Source organism: Mustela putorius, unplaced genomic scaffold, assembly GCF_011764305.1.
Source record: "Mustela putorius furo isolate JIRA1106 unplaced genomic scaffold, ASM1176430v1.1 tig00000868_pilon_pilon_pilon, whole genome shotgun sequence".
Taxonomy (NCBI): domain Eukaryota; kingdom Metazoa; phylum Chordata; class Mammalia; order Carnivora; family Mustelidae; genus Mustela; species Mustela putorius.
Window position 1 is genome coordinate 1,492,002 of NW_025421502.1, and position 21,391 is coordinate 1,513,392.

At 38.9% G+C, this 21,391-nt stretch overlaps 1 protein-coding gene across 2 annotated transcripts in view; it reads right to left on the reverse strand.

Annotated features, from left to right (window-relative positions):
* Positions 1–21,391, reverse strand: part of UGT8 (UDP glycosyltransferase 8) — an 89,305-nt gene that overhangs the window by 34,251 nt on the left and 33,663 nt on the right. The window lies entirely within an intron of this gene.

A 21,391-nucleotide genomic window follows, 5' to 3' on the forward strand; every position in this document is an offset into this window, starting at 1 on the left:
ACACAACTCTCAATGAAAAAAAATCAAAGAGATACTAAATAAATAATATTCCATGTTCATGGGCAGGAAGAATCAAAACTGTCAAGATATCAGTTCTTCCCATCTTTATCTATAGAATCAGTGTAATCCCAATCAAAATCCCAGCAAGTTGCGGATATCAACAAATGATTTTAAAGTTTATATGGAGTATCAGAAGACCCAGAATAGCCAACATAATACTGAAGAAGAAGAACAAAGTTGGAGGATGCTACTTGGCTTCAAAACTTACTATAAAGCTATAGTAATTAAGACAGTTTGGGACTGACAAAAGAACAGACAAATAGGTCAACAAAAGAGAAAAGAGAGCCCCCCAAATAGATCCATATACAGTCAATTAATTCTCGACAAAGTAGCAAAGGCAATACAATGGAGCAAAGATGGTTTTTCAACAAATGGACCATCTGGACATCCACATGCAAAAAAAAAAAAAAAAAAAATCGAGACACAGTATTACACCATTCATTCAGAAGAATTAACTCAAAATGAATCATAGATCTGAACATAAAATACAAAACTACTAAACTCCTAGGAGATAATATAGGAGAAAACCTAGAAGACCTTGGGTATGGTGATGACTTTTTAGATACAGTGACAATGACAGTATCCATGAAAGAAAGAATGAATAAACTGAACCTAATTAAAATCAGGTTCATGAAGATACTTTCAAGAGAATGAAAAGCCAAGCTATAGTGTAGGAGAAAATATTTGCAAAACACACATCTGATAATGGACTGTTATCCAAAATATACAAAGAACTCTTAAAACTCAACAATAAGAAAACAAATAACCTGACTTAAAAATGGGCCAAAGACCTGACCTAATACCTCAACATTTAAGATACAGAGATGACAAATAAGCATATGAAAAAATGTTCCACATCATATGTCACCAGGGAAACGTAAATTAAAAAAACAAGGATGTACTACTATACACCTATCAGAATGGCCAAAATCTGGAACAATGACAACATCAAATGTTGGCAAGGATGTGGAACAACAGGGAACTCATATTCAATGCTGGTGGGACAGCAAAATTATACAGGCACACAAACAACCCATGGTTTCTTATAAAACTAAATATATTCTTAGCATATGATCCAGCAATCACACTCCTTAGTAATTATCCAAGAGAATGAAAACTTACGTCCACACAAAAACCAGCATATGGGATGTTTACTGTGGTTTTATTCATAATTGCTAAACTTGGAAGCAATCAAGATGACCTTCAGTAAGTAAGTAAATAGGTACATAAACTGTGGTACCTACAGACAATGAAGTATTTTTCAGCACTAAAATGAAATGAGCTGCTGAGCTATGAAAAGATGTAAAGGAACTTTAAATGCATAGTATGAAGTCAAAGACATCAATCTGAAAAGGCTACATATGGTATGATTTCAACTAGAAGACATTCTGGGAAAAACAGAACTATAGATGGTCAAACAGCTCAGTCATTGCCAGAGGTTGGGTGAGGAGGGACGAACAGGTGGAGCACACAGAATTTTTAGGCCACTGAAATGCTCTGCATGATACTATCATGATGAATACGTACCATAATACACTTGTCCATACCCAAAGACTGTGCAACACCAAGAATGAACTCTTCTTTAAATTACAGATTTTGTTTAATTATAATGTATCAATGCAGGTTCATCAATTGTAACAAACATACCAGTCTGGTGGGGATGCTGACAGGGGAAGAGGTTATATAACGTAGGTGCAGGGAGGGCATCTATGGGAAATCTCTGTATCTTCTCAATTTTGCAATGAATATAAAACAGCTTGAAAAGAATTAAACAATTTAATGATTTTTTTTTCTCTGCCCTTCTCTCTCATTTTTCTATCAGTTTACTTCAATGGTAATCCCTTATTTTATGAATCACTGAATAATCAATATACATGGGTCTTATCTCACTGTAACTCCACTCATACAAAGGTGTATGAATAAGCCTCTGTCTAGCAACGGTCAAAATTTGTAGACACCAAACATTCTTTCTTTCTTTTCTTCCTAATTAACATTATTATGGGATATTAACAGACCTAATATTTTAGAAATGACTAAAATAATTTTCTCACCACTTATATGAATTAGCCCCTAGGATTATGTCATATAGGACCAGTTAACAGACCAAAATTTTATAAAGTCCAATTCAAGTATCTGTTTTTATTACCACACAAAGTGAGACTGAGAAAAGAAAGAGACAGATCTCTCACTCAGATGGTTGGAGGAATGAGGAAGAATAAATTAACAATGAAACTGTATTTTAAGATAACATTATTATCTCTGAAGATAGCAATGCCACCAAAGTAAGCCTTATGTGGTTCTTCGATATCAATTATCAGTTGACAAAGATTCTTTACAAATTATGAATTCGAATTTCATCCTTAGCCTTTTAAAAGGCTATTAATTTTAGGTATTAAATTTGGATTTTGCCTGTCAGGTTTTTCAACATAGCAACATCAAAAGCTTAGCAGAATTTCTCCACAGAAATTACTCTAAGATTGACAACAGGAATTAAAGTGTCCCAAAACCAAGGCTTCACTTTTTCGGTGGTATTTTCTAGGATGGGTCTTTGAACTGAATAAAATCCAGCAATGCAGGCGTCCCTGTCTGGCTCAGTCCATGGAGCATGTGACTCTTGATCTCCCAGTCAGGAGCTTGAGCCCCATGCTGGAGCTAGAGATTACTTAAAAAATCATCTAGCAATACATGACCCATACATTTATTTTACTTGAACAGTATTTTTAAAAATATTCTATTTACTTTGGATGGCAGCTAATATCTACTGAAGCAAACAACTATAACTTTATTCTTGAAAAATATTACATAAGTGGGAACCTGAGGAATGTTTCTAAGAAAAATTCTTCAGAATTTTTTTTCTTCTAATATCTCTTTCCATGAAAACTGTCAATCTATGAGATCATAATAGTGAAAGGGAAAATGCACCAAAGGTCACACAAAAGTCAACAATTTGTGTTTTATGCCTCCAATAAAGCATCCATTATCTCCATTCCAGTTCAGTGTTTACCTGTGATCCACTTTTCCTCTCACCAACTGTTCGTTTCTGGGAGACAACACTAGGCAACCAAAGGAAACTAAGTCTACCTGTGCCAGGTACTTACAATTTACCTTGTGTATTTTTACAACAAAATTATCTTTCTTATTTCATGGATAAAGAAGTTGAGGTTCAGAGAAATTAAGTAACTTGCCCGATAACCTAAAACCAGTAAATGACAATTAACACAGGTTTGCCTTGTGTTAAAGTCTCTGCCCAGTCTGGTACCAGGAGGCCTCCATAAGTCAGTTCCAACACTGATGGTTTCCAAAAGTAAAAGTCAAGGAACCATAAAAGAAGAAAAGGTAAAGGGAAGAAATGGGAAACATCAGAGGGTGCAGATTCATCGTTACAAATTACCTACAGACCAGCAAGGCTGCCTTTCCCGCACCACTTTCTGACTCTTGGCCTCAACTGGGTGTCTAGGCCTAACAGGGATATGAAAGCCCTTGTTAAACAAAAGAGCCAGGGAACCAGAATGCCCCTAACATCAGATTTCGGGATGGTAAGCTCTTCTAGTCCCTTGAATGGAAGGCATGGTTAATATACTATTTGACCATGGCATTTAGAACTACACCTAGCTCTCAATAAATATTTGGTGACAGAATTGATGGATGGATGAAAGGAGTGAAGGGAGTCTGATAAAGAGGGCAGCAGAGCTCCAGAGATTGCTATCCTTCATGTCCACTTGGGGTTTTCTTCCACAACTGGAACTAGCACTAGATGCCCAGCGGCTATAGAACTTCACAGACTGCATGTAAGATCCTTTGGAGTTTTAGGGAGTGTGAGGTTTTATTCTGCATTCCCAGCACCTACTGGAGTACCTTGCACACAGGAGCACTCAACAGGTATTACTCGATAATGAATGGATGGATGGATGGATGGATGGATGATGAATCAAAGATATCGGTATGAAGAGGACTGGGCATTTTCTTTTATAAGGATAAAGAAATGTTCTCAGCCAAGATTCCCGTAAGATTAGAAAAGATCTGAGAGACCTAGAAATCCTCAGTGCCTGTTGGACGCAAGCTACAAAACTCCTCTGTGCTTTAAGAGCGACCTAAGAATGGCAGTTGAACCTGGGTAAAGCTGCAAATTGAAAAAGAGAATTCATTACTCAAGCAAGCAGCTTGTGGGAGGGAATAACTTTCCAGTAAGTAAAGAACATTTCACATGAACCAAACATCCAAATGATCTAAAATGTTAACCTCGGTAGTAGCCGAAGGAGGTTCTTGCTCCCTGTCCAGAGAGATGAATTTTAAAATGGGAGAATGCCTACTGCCTCATACATGATGTTCATCAATAAATTATGGAAATGACAACAAAAGACAGGAAAAGAGCAATGGAAGGCAGCAGAACGGGAGAGAAAAACAGGTAACTGCCCCTCAAAATTGGCCTAGCCCTTTCCCTTTACTATTCCTTTCAAGGAGTTTTAGTTCTGGCTGCTCCAAAGGATCTTGCTATAAAAGGCAAAGTGGTCTTACTCAGGAAGCATTTCCATAGCACAGATCCAGAAAAACTACAGCGGAACATTCTTAGGACCCGCAGGGAAAAAGCTCTTAGTGGACCCTGCTCCTTATCCCTACATTCTAATGCCAAACTCTCCAGGCACCCGTCATTTCCATAGTTCTTCCAAATGTCATTCAATGTGATTAGAAGTTAGTATCTGTCTTTCCTACCAGATTTAAGTTCCTTAAGGACACAAGACTGTTCTGCTAAATCCTGTGTTCCCAGGAGCTAATGCAGTCTCTGGATTTAGGCAAGTGCTCAATGCATATTTGTTAAATAAATGAATATGACCTAAAAATTTCTAAGTCTTATTTTATGGTCAGATCATAATGACAAAAGCATTTTTGATGTTTTTAAGTGAATAAAGCAAGTACCACGTGTCATTCTAGATCTATATTGTTTGTATTCTATGGGAAAATTGGTTTTAAGAAATCTGACAGAGTTTTAAGATGTAGTATTAATCTGATAGAAAGGGTATATAAGGTTACATATTTTGGCCTGTAACTCCAACTGTTATTTTAGTCCACACTCTTCGTTTTGCAAATGTATAAACTGGGCCTATCTCCATGAAGTGTTTCTGAATCCCTTAACCTAAGTACAAATACATCTGAAGCCTGTTGTGAACTGCATCGTTCTGGGTCCTTCGGTTTACATGATATCTAAGGCCTATTGTTACTTATAAAAGGCTCTATGCATGTCTGTCCTTGATTACACAAAGAATATACAACACATGGTTCCAATTATATTTTGTGTCGTAACAGAGAGACGTCCTCAGTGTCTACACTAACGGCCCCAGAGGGCTATGCTATACTCTTCCTATGGTTATTTCGGAAGGGACTCCTTTTTCTGTCATGTTATTAAACTGTCACTTTTCAGGCGCCCGGCTAGCTCAGTCGGTAGAGCATGAGACTCTTAAACTGTCACTTTTCACTGTTTTAAGCATGCCTATCTCAGAAATTTGTTTGCTCTTTTAATCTTCAGCAGGCTTGAGAATAAAGTAACCAAGGAGTTTCTTTTTTTTTAATTTGTTCGTTTTTTAGTAATCTCTATACCCAATATGGGGCTTGAACCCACAACCCAGAAAGACATCACAAGTCACATGACTGAGCCAGGCAGGCCCCCCCAGGCAACTCTTCATCTTGGTTTCTCACCTTTTAAGATCTTTAGCAGATGAACTTTAGCCCCCGATTTCATAAAATAAGGACATCAGGTCAAAATTTTCCAAGGTCTAGAACATTCCCAAATAGTGTGATTTTGTATCATTTATACATCTGTCATTTAAAAGCTAGTACTGAGCTTTACAAAGTTACTTTTCCTGAAAGCATGAATTAAAAATAAATCTAGGGGCATCTGACTGATTCAGTTGGTAGAACTTGCTACCCTAGATCTTGGGGTGGTGAGTACAAGCCCCACATTGGTCACAGAGATTAGTTTAAAAACTGTATTTTAAATGTGTAAGCAGAGCTTGTTATTTCTCAACATTCTGAAATTACTTTGCAAAGCAAAAAAAAAAAAAAAAAATTTGTAAACTTAATTTTATTAAAAAAAAAAAAAAGTGGCCCAAGAGGAGAGGAATCCTGGAGCCTGGCCTCGTGTTGGGCAGCCGCCAGCTTTGCCAGAACACTGGTGACCTTTAACCAAGCTGTTTCATAGGTACATAATTAGAGTAAATGAACTTGGGATGGACAAAACTTAAAGGTATTTACTGTGAGTCAAGTATACAAACTTGAGTTCCTGGACATCTGGTCATTTATTTTGGCTTCTCAAATGTCTTTTTGACTTGCTTTTCTAGCCCTTGGTTGGCATCCAGATAAATGAGACTGCCAGAAAAAAAGCCTGTTTGTAACTGGAGTTAGCAGAAAAAACGGCACCTAAACTCAGATCTCCACTAAATGTTCTCTTAAAAATGCAGCTCACTTTAGGTCAACGACGCATCTTTTAAAATTCATAACATATAGTCCCCACATACTTCAATATCCTCTAATGTAATACTCTGTAATTCATAGGTCCTTACAAATATTATTTAAACTGACCTTTAGTGAACATTTTTTATATAAGCAAAGATCTTCTCCTTTTACAAATAAGAAAACAGCCCCTGAGAAATTCTTGTGGGCAGTCGTCGTGATGACAAAGCTAGCAAGGGGCAGACATGGGACTCACACTCGGGTCTCTGGAATCCCAGGACACTCGTGCTATGCAGGGACACAGGTGTGATCACGTGAGTCAGTGGAGCAGAGGTAGTCTACGAAGGTCACAAACAACAGCAACACGAGCAGAAGTGTGTGCGCTTATGGAATTTCAGGTGATCACAACCTCAGTACTTCCGCAAACGCGTGTTGGAGAATGATGAAATGAAGAAACATTTTCAACAAAATCTGTGCCATTTAAACACTCAAAAAGTATTTGAAGATTTTCTGCACACCTTAGCTTCTCAGTGTAGTATTATTCCTTGTCTGGCCTATTTAATCCCCAAACCAGAGAAGGGGGAAGTCAGGTTAAGCATGCCTAATCCCAGCACCATGTCAGGTTTGCTAACAGTCCTGTTACCGCTGAACTCACAATGACTGTGAGACCGAAAGGTGGCAAACTAAAAATGCTGCATTTTCTCCTCCCAGGAAACAGTCTGAACCCTTCAGAGCATAATCCCCCGTATGAGTGAGCAACAGGAGCTGATAGGAAAGATACCCAGAGTGTGGTCCCCATCCCCTGGGCCTGTTCGCCTCTGCCTTTTACTAACCAGACTAATTACGCTACTGGTATTGATTCTTCTCACTTACGTCGTACTGTCACTGGACCTCCGATTGCAGTATAAAATATTCACTACTCCTAGAAAGGTAATACGTTACATTGCTATCGGCCATTAACACAGCACTAAACAAATTTCTTAGACCTGACCTTTGCTTCAGCTCACTGCATCTGATTATTTAGGAACAAGGTAGTTTAATAAAAGAAAAGGAGATGGGGCTTTTGGAATATAAGGCTGTCAGAGCCACGGTAAGGGACTGAGGTGTTACAGAAGGGTTCCTGGCACCAGGGTTTAGATCAGGCATAAAACAAAGCAGAGCAGAGGAGAGCAGAACAAAGTTTCTGTGTGTTGGGGGGCTCGCGGGGTGGGGGCAGTCAGGCTGGTTGGGGGCAGTTGCTGAATGGGAGCAGAAAGAGAAAAGGGAAGAACAGAAAGAGAAATCGAAAGGCCACATGTAAACTGGACATTTTTTTACTAAGCTGGCCATTATTTTAGAGAGATTATGTATCCTGATGAAAGGATGATATTGCTAAATTATTCCTAGCAGGTTAAAACATTTTGTTAAAGATTGCCTGCTTTACATACTCGACACAAATGCTTATTAATGAAACCAGTAATGTGTAAAGATTATTTATTTATGTTTTTCGAACAAAAATGGTATTGTATCAACTCCACTGGGTACGCTTTGTCCAGTTTGATGTTCTAATTAGCAATTCTTAGCATGATTAAATGCTAAATACACAGCTGTGTGAGGCTTCAGCTGGTAGTAACCAGTAGTGCCTAATACTGACTTTTTAAAGGAGAAAAACAAAAGTACTCAAATACTGGATAAAAAACTTTTGAGGCCCTATTCAGCTGAAAGAAGGAAAGTTATCAATATAAACAGCAATTATACATAACATGTTAATAAAGCTAATAGCTATCTAGTATTCGTCAATAAAAGAAAGTAAGCCTAGCCTAAGTCATTGACTGGTCGACCTCACATTATTACGTATTATGTACGGAGCTCCATTAAATCATCTTAATTAAAAAAAAAAAGACTTTAACTTTTACTAAGTAAGTCTAGAGAGATAAACTTAACTATCTGCATTCAAACATTATTCTAAGAAACCCATATACTTTTTGAAAAAAATGAACTTTTCTGCGTTCACCTGAAAAAAAGTTGTGCATTGTCTAGTATATAAATGATTTCCCTCTCTACTTTGCTTTCTTCCTGAAAACACCTAACACTTCTAAATAGCTAAAAATGATGGAGATTTTTCTATCTTCATAATAGAAAAGTGATGCAAATTACATGTGTCAGTATAAATTTCTACCCTTTAAATGGTAAAAATCGTATAAATAGATCTCATTTCAAGTTTTATTTATGAAGCAAATTACCTAAGGCTTAACCAAAATAATGCTAAGTTTAAAAAAACAAACAAAAAAATGCATTGTTTGGTAGGCACAGTAATAAACACGTTAGTATTACATGCCTCAGATGACTGGTTATTCTCAATCTTATGTATTTCTAACCAAGCCAAGTTTTTACACCTCTGAGCTTTGGCAGCACAGGGAGCGAGTTCTCTTCTTTTTTACTACTCTATATAAAATTCAAATAAGTATGAACTTTACCAAAATGAAATCCAATTTCCAAAGGCTTTAAGCATTTCCTATTTCAATTTTTGCCTTTCAGAAGAAACACACTTTGCAAAATGTACTCACAGATTACCTATCATAAAAAGCTGAAATAATTTTTCAAGTGAGAAGAAACCAAATTATGTATATGGCTTGACGTGTCTTAAAATTCTCCTTAAGATTACAGTTCAAGAAAAAAAAAAACTGTTCAATAAAAGTGGTGATTCAACTATATTCTCTGAAAAAGATATACTTTCTGTATTGTATAAAATAAAACCAAATGATGGTTTGCATTTTTAATCATAAATTGTTTATAAGTCAAGAACTACTTATCTTAATACTATTTCTAATGACTGCTATGATTTACTAGAAAATCAAAGTTTCACTACATATAAAGTGTAAAAATCCTTTTCTATAACTAACCCTGTCCATCCTCTATGAGCCTCCACCTTCATTAAGCTAATACTAAGATCACACCTACACAGAGAGGTCTGCTTGACTTTGGTTCTGTCAATAGAACTACACCAGAAATAAAAATGTTTTAAGAATATAAACTGTTTTAATGTATGTATTTTAATGCATGGCGCTCAAAATGTTCTATTTCACACCATCACTGAAGTGGAAGAAGAAAAAAAAAAAAAACTAATCCAATCCCCACCCACTGACCTGACCACAATTTACTAATAAAGAAACTGGGGCCCAGAAAGATAAAGTGATCTTTCCAAGAACCCCACTGGAGACCTTGGCTATATATACTCTCCCGGTTCCTAGTGAGCACTCTTTCAACTTTACCAATGGACTGACGTAGATGTAAAAGGATGTTAAAGGAGAGCCTAAATCTAATGTTTTGTTGCTACTTATCTACTCAGCAAACCGCCAATATTGTCCAGTGACCTAGGACCACCTGTATTATGTTCCCAACTAACACCAAGGAAACCTAATTCAGCAACAGTGATAACTAGTGGGCTGCTCCTTCTTGAAACACTTTTTTCTTAGATTCTAAAACACCACTTCTTCCTGGATACTCCACTTCTTAGGTCATGCCTTCCCACTGCTCTTGAAGACTTGTCTTCCTTCACAAAGCCTCTACATGGTTGAGTGTGGCTGGCTCGAACAAAAGTCCTCCTTTCTTTCTGTACCTCTCTAAGTAATTTCATTAGTTCCCACTGCCTTAGTTCAGTCTCTTGGAAGATAACCCCCATATCTTAATACCCAGCCCTGACCTTTCCTATCAGCTCTGTGCTCATATCTGCAAAATTTGGTATTTGTACTCATAGATCCCCGGTTTCTCAAATTCAGTATGTCCGAACTGAATGGAGCCTTTTCTTTCAAAACCCCACTCATCCGTCAGTCTTTACCATTAAGGAAATGCCCTCTACCAGTTACTCAAGCAGGAAACCTGCTATTCTCTTAAAATTTCCTTCACCCAATTCCATTCCAGTTAATTCTACCTCCCAAATATACTTGGAACCATCCCTCCTTTCACCAGCCCACCTCTCTCCCCCGTGAAGGCAACATTCACTCAACTGGTCTTCTGGTCTTCTGTCTTCTCTCTCCCCTTGTAACAGTATTTCTCCACAAAGAAACCAGAGCAATTCTTTCTAAAAGCAAATCCAGTCATAGTTAAACTCACTGAATAAAACCCAAATCCCTTAGAGCCCCTAAGGCTTTCTGTGAGATGGTCTCTGCTCAAAAGTCAATACTTCCCTGAGTCACCCTGCCCTAGTCCCTTGCCTTCAGCCCAGCCTCATGGAACTTTCTTGGGGTTTCAAAAGGTACCTTGGGATCCTGTGTTCACTGTCAGGAATATTCTCCTTGCATGGCTGGCTCCAACGTCTCAAAAGACCCTACTTTATCTCCTGAGAAGACTCCTTCTTCTCTATCAATGCACCCTATCAATGCATTCTCTATCAATGCATGATCTCAGGGTGGGTTTCCTTCACAACATGTTAGTGATGCAATTATGGATCTTATTCATTTATTTACATCTTTTTTTTTTTCCTAAGATTTTATTTATTTATTTGACAGAGAGAGATCACAAGTAGGCAGAGAGGCAGGCAGAGAGAGAGAGAGGAGGAAGCAGGCTCCCTGCCGAGCAGAGAGCCCGATGCGGGACTCGATCCCAGGACCCTGAGATCATGACCCAAGCCGAAGGCAGTGGCTTAACCCACTGAGCCACCCAGGCGCCCTATTTACATCTTTTTAATCACTTACAGTCTAAGTGGCACAAACAGAGAAACTGGGACTTGCACTTAATATTGCTAGCCCAGTGCCTGGTACACTTCAGGCTCTCAAGAAATATGCAGGGGCGCCTGGGTGGCTCAGTGGGTTAAAGCCTCTGCCTTCGGCTCAGGTCATTATCTCAGGGTCCTGGGATCGAGCCCCACATGGGGCTCTCGGCTTGGTGGGGAGCCTGCTTCCTCCTCCCACTCTCTCTGCCTACTTGTGATCTCTGTCTGTCAAATACGTAAATAAAATCTTAAAAGAAAAAAGAAATATGCACTGGCTGTGTAACAAAACAGCTATCTATCCCTTTCACGAATGGCCATCCCTCTGCCATATGCAAAGGCTTCTCACTGCCCCACCCATGAAAAAGTTCTACAATGTCAAACTGGCTTTGCCCTCATGACGGCCTGAAAATGGTAAAGTTATCTGGTTAGCCTCAAAGTTTTAGTAATATTTATCTGGTCACTTGAGCTGTTTTTCACTGATACAAGCTCTGGGAATCTATAGGATAAAAACAATTTTTGCAAAATAAATTGGGCAAATACACTGGCTTTTACAACTAGAAATTACATTAATTCAAAAATATACATTTTATATACATATATTAAGGCCTATACGTGCGGAGTGCTGTGCACTAGCTATGTTAGTGGGTGGGATGTAAAAGATGAGCCTGGGATGCCTGGGTGGCTCAGTCGGTTAAGTGGCTGTCTTGGGCTCAGGTCATGATCCCAGGGTTCTGGAATCAAGCCCCACATCGGGCTCTTTGCTCGGCAGGGAGCCTGCTTCTCTCTCTCTCCCTCTGCCTGCTACTTTGCCTGCTTGTGCTCTGTCAAATAAATAAATAAAAATCTAAAAAAAAAAAAAATGCCCCTGGAGTGGCTCAGTCGGTTAAGTATCTGACTCTCGATTTCTGCTCAGGTCATGATCTCAGGGAACATTCGAGCCCAGAGATGAGCCCTGCATCAAGCTTTGTGCTCAGCAGGATGTCTGCCTGAGATTCTTTCTCCCCTCCCCGGGACTCATGCTCTCTTACACATGCTCTTTCTCAAAAAAAAAAGAAAAAGAAAACAACAGATACGCTAGGATCCCTGCTCTTATGTTTTGCTTCTTCCATTACTCTTTCTGAAAGGTTTTCGGTTTTTTAGAACCTAGTGTTCTTCTTAAAGATCTATGCAAATAAGTATTTTCAACTGCTTTTAAAAGAACTCCTCTACTCTAATTAAGTATAAAACAATTCAAATGACATTAATTATTATAGTCAAAGAAGTATAAAATCAGGTCAGCTTACTTTGATAAGTTTATTTTTACGCTATCATATATTTAGGGAAAAAAGCAGAAGAAAATCAAGGGGAAACAAATAATATCTTCAAAATGGCATATAGTTTCTCCTCCTGCATCTGAAAACTGTAACCGTCCTGAAAAGCTACCCGGTCAAAAAGCCACCATATGAAAAATCTAATTATATGTAAATATCCCTTTCAACAGGTTCTCTTCTCTTAAGTAAACTTTTTAGGAAAAAGGAAGACATGCCTCTCTGTGTGCTCCTCTTTCTTTTTCTCTCTCTTTCATTCCTCATAGCACCTTCACCTCATACGCACTCATGGGAATGCACGCTCTGTTAACAGACTATTATATTTATACTGACAGATTCAGAATTCTTGCACCTTCTACTAAAAGTGGTCTCTATAATGTTGCTTTACAAAAATACACCTTGACAGAAATCCAAAAGAAAAAATGGTGGAGGTACGTGTATCCCTTGCTGGTAGCACAATTGTGTCTGACTGTACAGAGGGTCTCAGGGGCTATCACGGCTTTGCATCCAAGGTTTAACAAAACAGGCCTTCTTCCACAAATACCCAGGGTTCTGGTCTGCAGAGTTCCGTCATTTTTATTTTGGTGCCCAGTTCCCATGACTGAGAACAGGCGATAGAGGGAGAGCAGGGATTATGAGCGCCCTGCAGCCCGCTCCCCTGTGATCTCCCCTGTGAAGTGATCTTTCACTGGCACTATGTAAGGAGGAGTTTCCTGTACCACTTTGATTTCAGACAGAATCAGAGCCCACCCTGGATTAAGAAGTGCCTGAAATCTGTCCCATGACTTCAGTGCCTATTTCTCTTTGGCTGTTAATCCTGTTTTCTTGCTACAAAAATACCCATCACAAAGCGACTCTCTGTCCCAGGTCAACTCTGGGCATATCAGACAGGGACCAGTATTTTGTGTTAAGTACATGTTCAGGATTTGTAATTCATGAGATGCCCTCAAAGTAAAAAGACAAAGTGGTTCTCACAGCATAAAAACATTTCCCGAGTAAGCAAGCAGATACAAAAACTGGACACTAAAAAATAAATCCTTTCTCATACTTTGTATTTATAGTATGTCAACAATGGGTAGTGAATATTTATAGAATGCTGTATAGAGTACATGGCATTCTGCTGGCTACTAAATTTTGGATATAAGATCACAGGTAAGAAAAAATATTATTTTGGCATATAACTCCTTAGACTTTTAAAAACAGGCATTTATATCTTATGACTTTAAAATCATATCTTGCTTAGGGGGCCTGGTGGCTCAGTCAGTTGAACATCTGACTCTTGCTCTTAACTACTCTTGATCAGGGTTGTGAGTTCAAGCCCCATGCTGGTCTTCACACTAAGCATAAAGCCTAATTAAAAATTAGATAAAGGGGCACCTGGGTGGCTCAGTGGGTTAAAGTCTCTGCCTTCGGCTCAGGTCATTATCCCAGGGGTCCTGGGATGGAGCCCCGCATTGGGCTCACTGCTCAGCAGGGAGCCTGCTTCCTCCTCTCTCTTTGCCTCTCTGCCTACTTGAGATCTGTCTGTCAAATAAATAAATAAAATCTTAAAAATAAAGAAATTAGATAAAATAAAATAAAACAAAACGAAACAAAACTACAACCTGCTTTGGTCAAGTTCTGTATATCATTGAGATAGAATATTTTTAGAATGTTGTAAAATAAAAAAAATAGTGGAGATGAATGAAAACAGGGAAAAGAGCTGAGGGTATTAGTTCTGAAAACCTTACCTATTATTAACATGGCTGCACAGGGACATTCTATTTAGGACTGTATCTTAAAGCAGTGACTGATAATTCAACAGCAGCACTGTAATTTCACAACACAGAGGAGTAAAATAATAAGCTCGCCAAATGTACACTGGAATCCAGGGATTTTCTAGTTATTGAAATACACATGCGCACACAATTTTCACTGAACATAATTGTCTAGAAGAGAGAAAACTATAATGATCAGAAAACAAGAAGATTCTCAAGCAAAGTGCGTTACATAATATAATTAAAATTTAGAGATCACACAGCTTGTCTACAAAGTATGGTTGGCCCCAGACCAGCAGCATCAGCATCACTGGGGAACTCGTCATAAATTAGAATGCCCACCCCAGACCCACTAACTGGCCCTACAACCCCTGTTTTACCAAGAATGTCATGGCCCTCTCAGATGAACAATCCTGAAAAGAGTAAATACAAGTGGGGCAAGATACAGAGACATAGAAAGAAGTCCAGATAAAGATTGGGGTTGGTTGCTGAGTCTGCATTATAGATCTTGGGGAAAAAAACGTAAATTTATTTATTTATATACTTGTGTAGGTTTCTAAGTTATCTAATCTAACAACGTAGTTTACAGGGTCTGACTGTGGAGGAGAATGTGAGGAGAGTCTCTGGCTAGAAGGCAGGCAGTTATTTATCTGCCCTAAGCACCTTCAGGAATGGAAAGCTCAGAAATAGGAAAACGGACAGGGGTAGAGCTGGCCGAACAGGGGCTTGAGTCCCAGATCCTCCATGTAAAGGACTGAAAAACCAGAGACAGTATCACTGAGTCTGAAGAAGCCAGCATTCCCAAGTACCATGAAGCTATTCCCAAAATTCTCTCACCCTTGAGAAAGACACCTGTCTGCTTCTGCTAATTTCTTCCAAGTCAGATGGACTAATGTCTACGCATCTCACTGGTCATGTTCTCTTCCTTCTATTTCTGTGGGAAAGAGGATGAAAGAGACAATGAAGAAAAGAGAAATAAACATCCCCAAGAGAGGAAGTAGAAGGACCAAGAGCCAATCCGTAAAATAAGTAGAGGAAAAGCCACAGAGACTTCCTCCGCAACCCTCCCTCGCCCCTGAAACCATGCTATTTGCCATGTGGAAAACAGCAAGCGAGAGTGATTCAGTAATGAGAGCTCATCTTAACTGATAAGAGTTACTGGAACAATAACAAAAGCAACAAGCACCACCACCAGCTACTGCCCCGGCTCTCAGCTTTCGTCTACCAACCCCTCCGAGGTAAGCACTGCCATCCTCCCTTTAAGGAGGCCGACTCCCTCATCCAAGAGTCCTATTAAGGCCAAGATTAAGGGTCAAGACCATTTGGCTGAAAAAGCCCATGTTTTTCTACTTTGCTACTTCTGCCACAAGCTCCTGGAAAGTTGGTATTAAAAAATTCCATCAACAGGGGCGCCTGGGTGGCTCAGTGGGTTAAGCCTCTGCCTTCAGCTCAGGTCATGATCTCAGGGTCCTGGGATCGAGTCCCACATCGGGCTCTCTGCTCAGTGGAGAGCCTGCTTCCTCCTCTCTCTCTCTCTCTCTCTCTGCCTGCCTCTCTGCCTACTTGTGATCTCTCTCTGTCAAATAAATAAATAAAATCTTTAAAAAAAAAATTCCATCAACAAAACTATGAATTAGGTAGTTTGTCTCCAGTGACACTGACTCTTGAGAAGCTCTGTGCGCTCTGCCAAAATCTGCACTCAGGAGTTGGTCTGGCAAACTCAATTGACAGCGGAGATTTTAATTTCAAAAACAGAACTGTTTGGTTTAGAATGAGAGCATTCACGATAAATATCATACCAAAAACCTAAGTACCAACAGCCATTTAATGATGAAAATTATAATTGTAAAGGTGAGCAGTTAAAAATATTTCCCTTGACCTGGCCAGTGTTTGAGTTAATATCTAAATGAACAGTTCTATAGGGTACCCTAAAGCTTAAATACCTAAGAGCAGAGGGAGGAAGGTGTTTAAAAATCCTATCAGACTCTGCAACTTCAATTATGTTTGGGTCTCCTGTCATATCAGGGAACCTCTGTAAACCCATAATGCTTACAGAAGCAACTGATAAGCTACTTAACACTCCAGGGCTGCTCAGGAAATTATCCTATCAGTGAGCTGAACAGTAAGTTACTGATGGTTCTGACAGTGTCCAAGTTACTTCCTGGACATATTCATTTAGCAGGGTAATCTGGTTTCTCGCCTGAAAATAAAGACAAAATATATGATCAACCTATAAAACTTCTGCAAGAAATATCTGCAACAAAATCTTACATTAATGAGCTCCCACTGAATCCCACTGAATCAATCATTTCTGCCCAGTGCTACCACGTTGTAGTGAATATTTAAGCTCAGAGTTAGTCATGGGAATGAAATCATTAGTCTCATCCAAACATTAGTGTTATCAATTTTCTGATTTCTCACATAGCTACCAACAGCACAGCAGTACTCTTATAGATGAAAACATTTTACAAAGTTCTTTGTGAGTGATGGTATTCAAAATAAGGAACCAGATATGAAAGATAAATATTTTAATTAAATGACACTTATTTAAAAGTGGACAGTTTAATCAGTATGTTACAATGGTTATAATCCTATCTCTAGCTTTACATTTCACGATAACAAAATCTGTATGTTATACAATATTAAAACGGCCTTAATTTTCCACATCTGCTGTAATCCTGGATCAAGTCTGTCAGCCCCAGCGACTCTGGTCCTATTTCTCAGCCTAGACACTTCATTCATTATTGTGGAAGTCCGCTTTCCACTACCATATGTACCAGTAAGTAATGGCTTCCAGGCGAATCAATAAAAACTGAACATAGAAAGCCATTGTTTAGCTCCCCTGTTATTCTTCTCATAACCTGATCCGCTCACAAGAAGTTAATGAATCCGCTGTTCAATGTCTCAATCTCCCTAAAACCTTTCTCTGTGAGGGAGTTGTGGCAGTAATAAAATGAGGAACAGTGAGGATTTCATGACCCCGTCCTTGGCCTCGTGCTCTTTCTTATCTGTTTATCTCTTATCTGTCTCTCTCCCCAGGATGTTTTCCCTCAATTAAAAATGTCTGCAGCGGGGATGAAATGAAGCTGCCCTTTATACTACCAGCCCGGCAATAAAGCACCTGGGAAGTAGGTGTACCAAATGAGTACCTCATCACCCCAAAACATCTTTCCAGACAGCAACAGCCGGACTGATTTATACTACTGACCCCGGTATATGCACATCCGGAATACAGAAGGGACCATTTAGATCACCAGCTGAGTAATGTATGATGACCTTCTGCCAACATCAATAATATTATGTAGCAATTCTAATTCATTAAAATAACTTAGCCTGGAATGTTTAATTGCTTAGTGGCTGGGATGGTATGTGGACATAAATTTGAAATAAGCAGATAATGGCCATAATATTAACATTGCTGTACTAGCTGAAACCTATTTTTTGGGCAACTATATCTACTTGATGCAGTTCATTTAATCTTAAACATTCACTGAATTCCTTCCATTTTCCAGATACTCAGGGTACAAAGATGAATAAATAGAGGATCCCCTTTGAGGCATCCACACTCTAGTTAGGGAGAGAGCCATGTGAAAAACTGATAGTTAAAGTACAATCTATTAAGTGCAAAAATAATTTGGGGCTGTAGAAGCAGGAAGTGGGAGAGATCAGCTGCCTGGCAGGGAAGTGGGAGAGATCAGCTGCCTGGCAGGGTTATGCCATTTCGGTCAATGAGAAATCATTTAAAAATTATCACCAGAAAACATTATTTTTAAAAATTAATAGACACCTTAAGTAAATGTACTACTCTTTAGTTGTGTTATTATCCCCCCCCCCCAATAAAACTGCTAAAAGCTACAATGGCTCTCTATTAGATATTATTTCATTCACATTCAACATTTAAAGGACCTAGTCAAATGGGATCTGTTTACAGACCTCCTTCCTGGCCGAGGCAAAGTTCTTTTTTAAAGAAATGTGTATTCATGTTCTCTGCCACCCCGCAATGATAAAGTACACATGATCCAACCCAGACCTCTTCACCACTGACACATTTTAAGGACTCACACTCTAGGCACTCAGGTAGTAAATAGTATGATAAATTAGGCACACTGCTAACACGCATTTTAAAATGACTGTATTATTAAGGCACACAACTGCTTCACTTTATGACAAGACAATACCTGGTAATCAAAAGCATTTGGATTCTGGTGATTGCTATTATTAAATTTCTAAAGCATAAGTGAGAATATGCATGATTTAAAGTCTGACTCTCGCATTAAGTCCTCATAATCTTTGAGATATCAAAGAAAGAACTGAAAAATATTTGTCTCTGCACAGTTTTGTATACACTATAAATGTGTAAATGGGTGATATGAGTAACGAGAGATGTAGGCATCTTGACAAAATATCCATTCATAGCAAAATAATCCACATTTTACTTGGCTATGTCACAAACTAGCTTAATGGCCTTGGATGAGACATCCAAAGTCTCTGAATCTCCTATGTGACAAATGAATGGACTATTTATGTTGGGGGGGGGTAAACTAAATTAATGGAACTGAACTAGATGCTCTCTAGAGTTTCTCTGGGCTCAAACATTATGAAAGCTACTAAAAAGTGTCTTTTAGAAATTTTCTGTACCCTTTCATCCCAGGTTTTGAAATGAAATCCCACTGTGAAATCATTTCCAGACATCTGGAAAACCTAATCCATTCCCAGTGTAAGATACCAAGGCAGTTAACAATTAAGCTGTTATTAGTGATTCATGTGTTCTCAACCGTCACTTGCTAGGCCCTATTATTTTAGTGTCACAACCATGACCTGTAAATAATACAGGTATTTGAGAAACTCATTAACTTGTATAATGCTGAGGTACAGTTTATCATATCATACAAAACTACTAGAGAAATCCCAGTAGGAACACATGTGTTCCTAAGCATATAAAGCCTCAGCACAGTAGGAAATATCTGAAAGGGTAGGACACCTCTCTTTCAAAACATTCCCAGGTGAAAAACTTTGGAAATGGCATACTGAAATGAAAATGGTCCTTCACACTTATGGCCTAAGATGTTTTCAATGGTAACAACAGACGTATCTAGATCTACACATCAAACACGTGCACATGCCATATTTGTATGTGTCTGTGAGTGTGACCTCACCTGCAGAACGAAAGTGGTCACCATAAATAAAAAGCACATTTTCAAGAGAATCATTACAAAAAGCCCATGGAGGAAAAAAGAACAAGGAGCCCAAAAAGTAAGTCAAGCCAGTATCAAACTAGAATTACACAATTCAGAAAACATTTTGAGTAATAACCTTACATAAGGCTCTAAAACCACTCAAAAGATATTTTAAGGGCACCTGGGTGGCTCAGTTAGTTAAGCAACTGCCTTCCGCTCAGGTCATGATCCTGGAGTACTGGAATGGAGTCCCACATCCGGCTCCCAGCTCCGCGGGGAGTCTGTTTCTCCTTCTGACCTTCTCCTCTGTCATCCTCTCTCTTACTCTCTCTCTCTAATAAGTAAAATAAATCTTAAAAAAAAAAAAAGATGCTTTAAGGGTAAAATAAAATAGTGAAACTAATTGGCAGAGGGATCTACAGGGGAAAAGATAAGCTTGGGTTATAGGAAAAAAAGAAGCATTCTCACATGCTATGCATCTTAATGAAGGCTAGAGGATAGAAAAAAATGTATTATTCTGTACTTAGGCTATGCAGGTCAAGTTACTGCATCTCAAGACAAATGGACAAGGAATGAAAATTTGTCAGAACGTTCCTTTTCATCATCCATTCCATCGTCAATTCCAGCACTTAAAGAAGGGAGACAGCCTCCAAACAGAAACCAAAAGGAGCAACACAGAAGGGCAGGGTGCTGGTTGAGGAAAAAATGGAAGACCTGGAGGGAACGGGGCTGATCTGTGTAACATTATGAATGACTCAGAGTAAGTTCAGCTAGAGTTGAAGTTCCTTCTCAATCTGATTTTCGCTCACTTTAGGAAGGGGAGTTACTACATCACATGGGGACTCTGGCAGAGAACAGTTAAGGATTTGAAATAGGCTTGGATAAATTCATGAATGGCTAAGAGACACTGAGATGAGTACCTATTCTTTACAGTTGACGTCAGAGAGAGGAGCCCTTCCAGACTCCGCTAACTGCAGCAGTTTGAAATGCTGGGAGATAGGGGGTGGGGGGAAAAGCCCCACATCCGGCAAGCTCTATTTTTCTCATGTGATGTAAAGGTATTTTTTATAATAAAAAATAAAGGTGTTTTTTATTAAATTTACTTCAAAAGGATGAGAAAAATCTACAGGCTGTATATTTCAATCACATTAATTCTCCATTCTGCCCTGTGACTGTCCTTATTTGAGGCCTCTATGAAGAAATCTGGATTTGTTCTTCAACAAGGCCCTGACAAATCTTTTGGTATGTAGTGACCAGAGATTTTGCAGAGGTGTTGTGTGTCTTTTCAGATTTTCAAGAGTAGAAATAGTTTCGATAATGAGCAAAATCACAGTACAACTTGTTGCTTCCAGGTAAATGCCATCAGATGTTGAGATTAAACCCAGAGAGCCAGCCTGAGGTCAGAAAATCCTAGAACAACAGATACGCAAGTTTGGCTCCTGTGAGTCTGAGTTACTTAACACAAAACAAACTAGGATGGAGAAGAGAATACAAGAGACTCGCTGACAGCTCAACCAGAAGAAGAATTTAGGTTTGACTTAGATAGGAGACAGCGTTTTGTTAAAGGGCAGTCAATTCCATCTTTGAAATGAAATCGCAATGGGGCAGGATTTCTTTAAAATAGTTACAGCTGTTTGCTAAAAATTAGTTGGCTCCCGAGTCTGACAGAAGGGACTGCCTCATTTTCATTGTTGGACATAAGCTTTCTAGTGGCTATGGCTTTCTTCACATGGCTTCTGTTTGACTTCACCAAACCTGATCTAGACCTGGAGACCGGAGACTGTGCTATCTGGGGGAGAATAAAGAGAGTGAACTCCATGTTTAATTAAAAGCAAAACCACTTATGCTCATTAAAGCTAACTATCTAACTCATTCTCCTCACATACTACAGTTAGTACTTAATCAAAAGCCTATTTCCCAGCCCGTCTACTGACCATATGGCAGAAAGGCCTCTCA